Source organism: Microcaecilia unicolor, chromosome 8 (genome assembly GCF_901765095.1).
Source record: "Microcaecilia unicolor chromosome 8, aMicUni1.1, whole genome shotgun sequence".
NCBI lineage: Eukaryota > Metazoa > Chordata > Amphibia > Gymnophiona > Siphonopidae > Microcaecilia > Microcaecilia unicolor.
In genome coordinates, this window is record NC_044038.1 from 232,289,790 (window position 1) to 232,300,315 (window position 10,526).

Here is a 10,526-nt window from a genome sequence, read left to right on the forward strand (position 1 = left end):
AGAAGCTGTATTTCTCTGTTGATCACCCCACCCCTCACCTATCCACACCCATCCTCCCACCCTGTCAGACTGTCATAGTAATGCTTGAATGTTTTCACTTATATACACTGTCAGCTAGCACATTTGCTTATTTCCGATCTGAGGAAGAAGGGCAACCTTCGAAAGCTAATCAAGAAATGTATTAAGTTATGTCCAATAAAAAAGGTATCATCTTATTTTCTTTTCCATGTTTTATTTTGTTTGATTTCTATTGATAATATTAAATTCACAATCTTGCTCTTAGTATTTCAAATCTTGACCGGTCAGGGATCAGAAGTATTGGCTGCAAAACTGCGTGTGTATCATCCCTCGAGATCTTTAAGATCTGCACAGCAACTGTAGCTAGATGTACCATCATAGGGGGTTGTGAGACTGAATGAGTACAGAGCTACTGTTTGTTCTGTAGCAGGTCCTGTTATGTGGAATAGTTTACCATGGCAGCTCAAAAAAAAAAAAGCAGGAAGTAAAATAATTTAAACGAGAGCTGGCAACTCATCTTTTTATGCAGGCTTTGGAGTGGCAGAAGATCAAAGGCTTTGGAGTGGCAGAAGATCAAAATTGAGTTGGCAGAGATCATGAGATTCCTATTTGATTTTTATCCTGTTTTAGTTTGTTCGAAATGTATGTTTTTATGAACAGTTATTTTTATGTATGTGAATTTGTTAACCGCTGAGAACTTATGGATTGTGTGGTACATAAATGTGTAAATAAATAAACATATTCTTGAAGCCTAAATCTGGGCAGCTTTTCAGAGAATTACTCTCGGGGGGGGGGGGATGCACAAAAGTTGTGGTTAGAGCCTTTCCGTACCGAATTCCATAGCGAATCGGTACGGAACGGCTATGCACGAAGGAAAGGGAATGCAAATGAGCTGCTCGTTGCAGCTCACTTGCATTCTCTAACCCTTCGTAAAACCGTCGGATAATCGGACGGTAGAGCATGCGCAGGGCAGCCAAGCGTTATGCTGGCTGCTCTGCGCATGCCAAGGATGTCAGAAAAAAAACACGCCCTTGGGAGGCGGGGCTGGAGGTTGGGAGGCGGGGATAGTGCTGGACAGACTTATACGGTCTGTGCCAGAGCCGGTGGTTGGGAGGCGGGGCTGGTGGTTGGGAGGCGGGGATAGTGCTGGACAGACTTATACGGTCTGTGCCAGAGCCGGTGGTTGGGAGGCGGGGCTGGAGGTTGGGAGGCGGGGATAGTGCTGGGCAGACTTATACGGTCTGTGCCAGAGCCGGTGGTTGGGAGGCGGGGCTGGTGGTTGGGAGGCGGGGATAGTGCTGGGCAGACTTATACGGTCTGTGCCAGAGCCGGTGGTGGGAGGCGGGACTGGAGGTTGGGAGGCAGGGATAGTGCTGGGCAGACTTATACGGTCTGTGCCAGAGCCAGTGGTGGGAGGCGGGACTGGAGGTTGGGAGGCAGGGATAGTGCTGGGCAGATTTATACGGTCTGTGCCAGAGCCGGTGGTGGGAGGCGGGGATAGTGCTGGGCAGACTTATACGGTCTGTGCCAGAGCCGGTGGTGGGAGGCGGGGCTGGTGGTTGGGAGGCGGGGATAGTGCTGGGCAGACTTATACGGTCTGTGCCAGAGCCGGTGGTGGGAGGCGGGACTGGAGGTTGGGAGGCAAGGATAGTGCTGGGCAGACTTATACGGTCTGTACCAGAGCCGGTGGTGGGAGGCGGGGATAGTGCTGGGCAGACTTATACGGTCTGTGCCAGAGCCGGTGGTTGGGAGGCGGGGCTGGTGGTTGGGAGGCGGGGATAGTGCTGGGCAGACTTTTCCGGTCTGTGCCCTGAAGAGCACAGGTACAAATCAAAGTAGGGTATACACAAAAAGTAGCACACATGAGTTGTCTTGTTGGGCAGACTGGATGGACCGTGCAGGTCTTTTTCTGCCGTCATCTACTATGTTTCTATGGAACTTTGGAAGGCTAAGTGCTTTGAAAATATGCCTAAAAGTCCTTTATTGACGGCCTTGCCCCCCCCCCCCCCGCCTGAGGTCGCCACTCGCCGCTGCCCCCTGCTTTGCAATCATAACTTTGGCCAGCCCCGGCCCCCCTCCCTTCCTTTAAATGACAGCTCCCGCCATCCTCCGCCCCTGTGGCCCTGCCCCCACCGCCCCCCCTGAGGTCGTCACCGCCACTCCCCCCCTCCACCGGTCCCCCCTCCGTCTGATACCGGGCCCTCACAGCGCCTCTCACCTCTGTGTGAAGGCGCTGCACCGGCAAGAACAGCTGATCGCCTCTTCGGACTTCCCTCCTTTCCTCCTGGGCCTGCCCTCATCTGGCGGGAGCTGTCATTTCAAGGAAGGGAGGGGGGCCGGGGCTGCCTAAAGTTATGATTTCAATTCAGGGGGGAGCGGGGAGCAGCGGCGACCTCAAGGGGGGGGGGCAAGGCTGTCAATAAAACCACCTCGGGTGGGGGGGGGGGCAAGGCCGTCTATAAAGGACGCTCCTGACGAGCGTTTTTGCCCCCTCCCTATATTTGTTTTCGACATTTAAGTTTATTGACATCTAAGTTTTTTAACATTTAAGCTAACAAGAGGTACAGACCTCTCGTTAGCTTTTCTGGCGTTTTCCAGCGTTAGGGCAAGCGGAAAACCTTAGTGCATCTCATTTCAGTAGGGTTTCTACACAATTTGCTCATCTGCATTCAGAAATTACCAAGTGGAGACTTTTTTCCGATGATCTTTCTGGGAATATGTATGATATGACAAATTCCTAGACCCCTGATGCAGGCCAGTAGGGCCGAAACATGAGTCGTGCTGGGACTCCTTTATTGCTCTTGAAGTTTACTGAAATAAAGCAGTTTTTTGGACACCATCTGCGAGAGGTTTTCCTTTTTGTTCCTTTACTGTTTTTCACCTTGTGCATCCTATCCGTAGAGGTTTCTTTCTTCTGTTTGTGCAAGGCAGGGATGTAGCTAGGTGGGGCCACGGGGGCATGAGCCCCCGTAGATTTAGCCCTGGCCCCCCTGCTTTCACCCGCCCACCGCCAACCCTCCCCCAGCCACTGACCCTCCTCCGCCACATTAGACCCCCCCTCCCGCCGGCGCCAACCCTCCCCCGCCGCCGCCATCAGGTACCTTTGCTGGTGGGGGTTCCCCAACCCCCGCCAGCCGAAGTTCTCTTCAGCACTGGTCTCCGGCGCATTGCTGATCTGGATTCTGTTTCTGCGAGTCCTGAACGTGCAGGACATCAGGACTCTCAGAAACCAGGTCAGCGAACGCGCCGGACTCGGAGACCGGCGCTGAAGGGGACTTCGGCTGGCAGGGGTTGGGGACCTCCACCAGCAAAGGTACCTGGCGGTGGCGGGGGAGGGTTGGCGGCGGCGGGGGATGGTCGAAAGGGATGGGGGAGGGGCGACGGCGGTGCTGGAGGGGGTGTCAAAAGTTGCGGGGGGTCATGGCGCCGGGGGGGGGGGCTAAAATGTGCACCCTCACCTCGGGCTCTGGACCCCCCCTCCCGCCGAAGTCTGGCTACACCCCTGGCGCAAGGTTTTGCGTTTAACACGCTTTACCTTTGGCTATCAATGCTTTAGTATTTTATGCAAAGCCTTTGTGCTATTGAGCACATAAACCCCATTTACGTGTTTTACATAGTTTAATAATTATGTTGTTATGACGACTGTAAGTCATTTGACGCATGCAATGGTCGGTCAACTGCAGAAATTGAATGAAATAAAATAATGATGACCTAATATTGAGCAAGAGCTTGTGACTGCTCAAACGGTCAAGCATGACCTGCTGGGGAAAGAAAACCAGTAAGATTGCAAACGTGCAGAGAGAGATAGTGCATGTCAGTTGTTGAGGCTTGGACAGTGAAAAGGAAGTCCACAAGCACATGGCAGTACTCGCACAAAGATTAGCTAAGGTTTATAACAGCTAATACCCTGTTTCCCTGAAAGTAAGACATCCCCCGAAAATAAGACCTAGTAAAGGTTTTCCTGAATTGCTAGATATAAGACCTCCCCCGAAAGTAAGACCTAGCAAATTTTTGTTTGAAAGCAGGGCCGCCGAGAGCCGGACAAGGCCACCCCCAGGCCGCCCCCCCCCACCCGAGGTCGCCAGGCCCCCCCCTCCACCCACCCTCCATCGCTCCCAGAACTAACCTTAAATGCCTCCTTTCACCTTCACAGCAAGCAGCAGCACTGCAGATCTCTCCTTCCTTCCGTGCCCCGCCCTCACGGACGTTACATCAGGCCAGGGCGGGACATGGAAGGAAGGAGTGGCCTGCCCTGCTGCTGCTTGCTGCAAAGGTGAAAGGAGGTGTTTAAGGTTAGTTCCGGGAGCGACGGAGAGCGGGCGGGCCAACCCTGATCCAACCTCGATGTTTCCCCAAAAAATAAGACAGCCCCTGAAAATAAGACCTAGCGCATTTTGGGGGGCAAAAATTAATATAAGACAGTGTCTTATTTTCGGGGAAACACGGTATATGCAGAAAAGTTAGCTATTTTTGGGGTGAAAAGCTCTGCACATCAATATGCAATCGGAGCTGGCAGGGACCACAGAAAGCTTCTGTTTGCCTTGCCCCTCCCCATTGGAAAAGTACACCTGTGAATTTCCTCTGAAAGAAACTTCAGAAAGTTAATTTCCCATAAAGGATAAGAATCAGGGTTCTTGCTACGGTTTAGTTTTGTTGGAAACGAAGCAGGAAATCTTAGCATTTCTTCTTTTGTTTCATTTCTTTTTAAGTTTATCAATAGAAATCAAACAAAATAAAACATGGAAAAGAAAATAAGATGATACCTTTTTTATTGGACATAATACATTTCTTGATTAGCTTTTGAAGGTTGCCCTTCTTCCTCAGATCGGAAATAAGCAAATGTGCTAGCTGACAGTGTATATAAGTGAAAACATTCAAGCATTACTATGACAGTCTGACAGGGTGGGAGGATGGGGGTGGGTAGGAGGTATGCATGGGGACATCAAAGCATATCATTGATATTCTAACAGGATGGGTGTGGATAGGTGAGGGGAGGGTGATCAACACACATGCTATATTGGAGAAACAGGCCAGATGCTTCAATTTACATAGACATCACATGAACAATACTGGTGCCAGTAGGGCTCCCACCCCTGTTGGTCAGCATTTTACAGGACCAGGACACTGTACCAGTGACTTCACAGTGAGAATCCTGAAAGGTAACTTTAAAACCATACAAGACCTAAGACCTTTGAAGTCAGAATGATTGAATATTTTAACACCCAACAGAAAGGACTTAACAAGGATCTGGGGTTCCTGGCCCATTATAAACCATAAAGCTGTATGTCTCTGTTGATCACCCCACCCCTCACCTATCCACACCCATCCTGTTAGAATATCAATGATATGCTTTGATGTCCCCATGCATACCTCCGACCCACCCCCATCCTCCCACCCTGTCAGACTGTCATAGTAATGCTTGAATGTTTTCACTTATATACACTGTCAGCTAGCACATTTGCTTTTTTCCGATCTGAGGAAGAAGGGCAACCTTCGAAAGCTAATCAAGAAATGTATTAAGTTATGTCCAATAAAAAAGGTATCATCTTATTTTGTTTTCCATGTTTTATTTTGTTTGATTTCTATTGATAACCTTAAGAGTGGACTAACACGGCTACCACACTCCTCCATTTCTTTTTAAAAATGAAATAAAATGAAAACAAACAAAATTCCACTCACACCCTGCCCCATCAACCCCCCCCCCCCCCCAAATGCCTTCCAGTCTTCTCCTGGTCCCTGTCAATCCCCTATCCAGAGGATCTAAGCAGGGCCACCGAGAGACTAGGCCAGGCCCGGGGCAAAGCCACCCTGCCCCGACGCTGCCGCCTCCGTTCCCATCGCTCCCATCCTACCGCTGCCGTCCCCTGTCGTTCCCCCTGCTGCTGCCGCCCCCCCCCCCCCCCCCCCGTCGCTCCCCCTGCCGCTGCAGTCCCCAGTCTCACCTGCCTGCCTCCACGGCTCTGGGCCCCCTGCATTCGAAGCGGCAGTCGCAGATCGCCTCTCTTCTGGCCTTCCCTCCCTGTGCCCTCATCTGATGTAACTTCCGGTTTCCGCGAGGGCGGGTCACAGGGAGGGAAGGCCCGAAGGGAGGCGATCTGTGACTGCCGCTTCGAATGCAGGGGGCCCGGAGCCGAGGAGGCAGGCAGGTGAGACTGTGGACTGCAGCACTGGCGGTCTGACCCCGGCGCTGGGCCCTCCTTGGAGGCCCGGGCCCGGGGAATTTTGTCCCCCCTGCCCCCCCTCTCTCGGCGTCTCTGGATCTAAGATAATAAGAGCACAATCAATGCCAATTCCAGGAACATCCGCAATTTCAATTGTCTATACAGTGGGGGAAATAAGTATTTGATCCCTTGCTGATTTTGTAAGTTTGCCCACTGACAAAGACATGAGCAGCCCATAATTGAAGGGTAGGTTATTGGTAACAGTGAGAGATAGCACATCACAAATTAAATCCGGAAAATCACATTGTGGAAAGTATATGAATTTATTTGCATTCTGCAGAGGGAAATAAGTATTTAATCCCTCTGGCAAACAAGACCTAATACTTGGTGGCAAAACCCTTGTTGGCAAGCACAGCGGTCAGACGTCTTCTGTAGTTGATGATGAGGTTTGCACACATGTCAGGAGGAATTTTGGTCCACTCCTCTTTGCAGATCATCTCTAAATCATTAAGAGTTCTGGGCTGTCGCTTGGCAACTCGCAGCTTCAGCTCCCTCCATAAGTTTTCAATGGGATTAAGGTCTGGTGACTGGCTAGGCCACTCCATGACCCTAATGTGCTTCTTCCTGAGCCACTCCTTTGTTGCCTTGGCTGTATGTTTTGGGTCATTGTCGTGCTGGAAGACCCAGCCACGCCCCATTTTTAAGGCCCTGGCGGAGGGAAGGAGGTGTCACTCAGAATTGTACGGTACATGGCCCCATCCATTCTCCCATTGATGCGGTGAAGTAGTCCTGTGCCCTTAGCAGAGAAACACCCCCAAAACATAACATTTCCACCTCCATGCTTGACAGTGGGGACGGTGTTCTTTGGGTCATAGGCAGCATTTCTCTTCCTCCAAACACGGCGAGTTGAGTTCATGCCAAAGAGCTCAATTTTTGTCTCATCTGACCACAGCACCTTCTCCCAATCACTCTCGGCATCATCCAGGTGTTCACTGGCAAACTTCAGACGGGCCATCACATGTGCCTTCCGGAGCAGGGGGACCTTGCGGGCACTGCAGGATTGCAATCCGTTATGTCGTAATGTGTTACCAATGGTTTTCGTGGTGACAGTGGTCCCAGCTGCCTTGAGATCATTGACAAGTTCCCCCCTTGTAGTTGTAGGCTGATTTCTAACCTTCCTCATGATCAAGGATACCCCACGAGGTGAGATTTTGCGTGGAGCCCCAGATCTTTGTCGATTGACAGTCATTTTGTACTTCTTCCATTTTCTTACTATGGCACCAACAGTTGTCTCCTTCTCGCCCAGCGTCTTACTGATGGTTTTGTAGCCCATTCCAGCCTTGTGCAGGTGTATGATCTTGTCCCTGACATCCTTAGACAGCTCCTTGCTCTTGGCCATTTTGTAGAGGTTAGAGTCTGACTGATTCACTGAGTCTGTGGACAGGTGTCTTTCATACAGGTGACCATTGCCGACAGCTGTCTGTCATGCAGGTAACGAGTTGATTTGGAGCATCTACCTGGTCTGTAGGGGCCAGATCTCTTACTGGTTGGTGGGGGATCAAATACTTATTTCCCTCTGCAGAATGCAAATAAATTCATATACTTTCCACAATGTGATTTTCCGGATTTAATTTGTGATGTGCTATCTCTCACTGTTACCAATAACCTACCCTTCAATTATGGGCTGCTCATGTCTTTGTCAGTGGGCAAACTTACAAAATCAGCAAGGGATCAAATACTTATTTCCCCCACTGTATTTATTTGGATTTAGCTCACACTTTTTGCAGTAGAAGTTCAAGATGAATTACGTTCAAGCACAGTTATTTCTCTGACCCCAGAGGGCTCACAATCTAATGGCACCTTTTACTAACCACGTAGGTGCCAATGAGGCTCATTTTCAAAGCACTTAGCCTCCCAAAGTTCCATAGAAACCTATGGAACTTAGCCTCCCAAAGTGCTTTGAAAATATGCCTCTATGCGTGCCAAAATGGAGTTACCGCCCGACTACCACGTGGCTCTTGTGGTAACTTCATTTTTGGCACATGTCCGATACGCGCGTCTGAAAAATATTTTTTTTTATTTTCTGGTGTGTGTAGCGGATGCGCGCCAAGTGGCACCTGACACGCGTAGGTCATTACCACCCAAATTCTTTACCGCTAGGTCAATGGCTGGCGGTAAGGTCTCAGACCCAAAATGGACACACGGGGGAAAAAAAACAGAGGGCTTTTTTTACAAGTGCGCTGAAAAAATGATTCTGTGCGTGCCCAAAACCTGCGCCTACACTACTGCAAGTCAGTTTTCGATGTGCCTTTGTAAGTTTGTACCTGAGGTAATGGAGGGTTAAGGAGGACTTTTACTGAGGTATCATAGCATTTTTAGCGCAGGTGATCATTCTGTCGTTCTGTCGTCTGCAAAGTTCTCAATGGAAGTTGGCTGTACTTTTTCTTCCGTTTTTCTAGATTAATATCTTTACACATTTTTCTATATTTTGCACTGCTGTGAGCACTCAGTGTTTCAAATGTTCCACAAATGACATTAGTAGATGTTACCTAAATTGTATTTTGTAGTTAAGCCATTTTTGGGTTCAAAGTCTGAATACTGGCACTTAAGCAAATGCCAACTCCATTCCTGGAACACCCACGGTTTTGGCATAGCCACCGATGGGGGGAGGGGGCAGGGGGGACAAAATTCCCCAGGCCCGGGCCTCCAAGGGGGGCCCAGCGCCGCAGTCCCACCCGCATTCCGTCGTCCACCGTCTGCCCCCTGCATTGAAATCGCAGTCTCACCTCTGTGAAAGCAGCGCTGCAGGCAGCAGAACGCCTCTCTTGAGCCCGCCTTCCCTCCGTGTCCCGCCCTCGTCTGCCGTAACTTCCGCGAGGGCGGGACACAAGAAGGGAAAGAGGGCCGGAGGGAGGCGTTCTGCTGCCTGATGCACTGCTTTCACGGAGGTGAGACTGCGATTTCAATGCAGGGGGCCCGGCCTGGTGGCGGACGGAGGGGGGAGCGGCGGCGGCAACCTCGGGAGGGTGGAGGGGAGCAGTGGCTCCGGCGACTTTGGAGGGGGGTGGAGGGGGGAGCAGTGGCGACTTCGGGGGAGGGGGAGCAGCGGCAGCAACCTCAGGGGGGGGGGCCGGGCCTGGCCCAGTCTCTTGGTAGCCCTGGGTTTTGGCTCAGGCACCAACTGGAAATATTTAGTGGCACTAACCAGTAATGCGCCACTGAATATTCACACGTAGCCATGAACAAGCGATTTAAGTGGGCAGAAGCCTTTCCTGCCCACTAAAATTGTTTTGAATATTGACTGGTATATTCCTGTTAATATCAGGAGCTCTTCCTGTTCGTAACGCTGTCGACAGTAAAAACAGACATGAAGATTGAAGAGTTCAGGTGAACGCTAAGGGCATGAGTTGCTCCGCGTTTATGCGCAAGGGCAAAGGATGTACATTTGTAAAAGAAGCAAGTAAGGGGAGCAGTCAATGCCATCAGTGGCGTACAGAGGGCGGGGCGGTGGGGGCAGTCTGCCCCAGGTGCACGCTGTAGGGGAGATGCAGGGAGCAGCCGCACGGCTGTCGGCTCCTCCGGTTCCCTGCTCCCTCTAATGTTACTACTACTACTACTATTTATCATTTCTATAGTGCTACAAGGCATACGCAGCACTGTACACCATACACAAAAAGACAGTCCCTGCTCAAAGAGCTCACAATCTAAAAATGGAATGTTGCTAGTGGAATAGCAACATTCCATGTAGAATCTCAAATAGTAGCAACAGAATCTCCAATAGTAGCAACATTCCATGTAGAATCTCAAATAGTAACAACAGAATCTCCAATAATAGCAACATTCCATGTAGAATCTCAAGTAATAGCAACATTCCAGAATCTCAAATAGTAGTAACAGAATCTCCAATAGTAGCAACATTCCATGTTCCACTGCACTAACCACTAGGCTTCTCCTCCACTAGCAACATTCCATCTAGAAGCCTGCCCTTGCAGATCAGCAACGTAGCCGCGCAGGCTTCTGTTTCTGTGAGTCTGACGTCAGACTCACAGAAACAGAAGCCTGCGCGGCCGCGTTGCTGATCTGCAAGGGCAGGCTTCTACATTACTACTACTTATCACTTCTATAGCGCTACAAGGCATACACAGCGCTGTACACCATACACAAAAAGACAGTCCCTGCTCAAAGAGCTCACAATCTAGATAAGACAGGTAAACAGACAGAACGGTTAAGGGTAAGGGAATAAATAGGTGAGGATAAAGGACAGGGCAAGTGAGTAGTGGTTAGGGTCACTTCCTGTTTCGGGGCAGAGGGAGCAGGGAACCGGCAGAGCCGACAGCCGCATAGCGG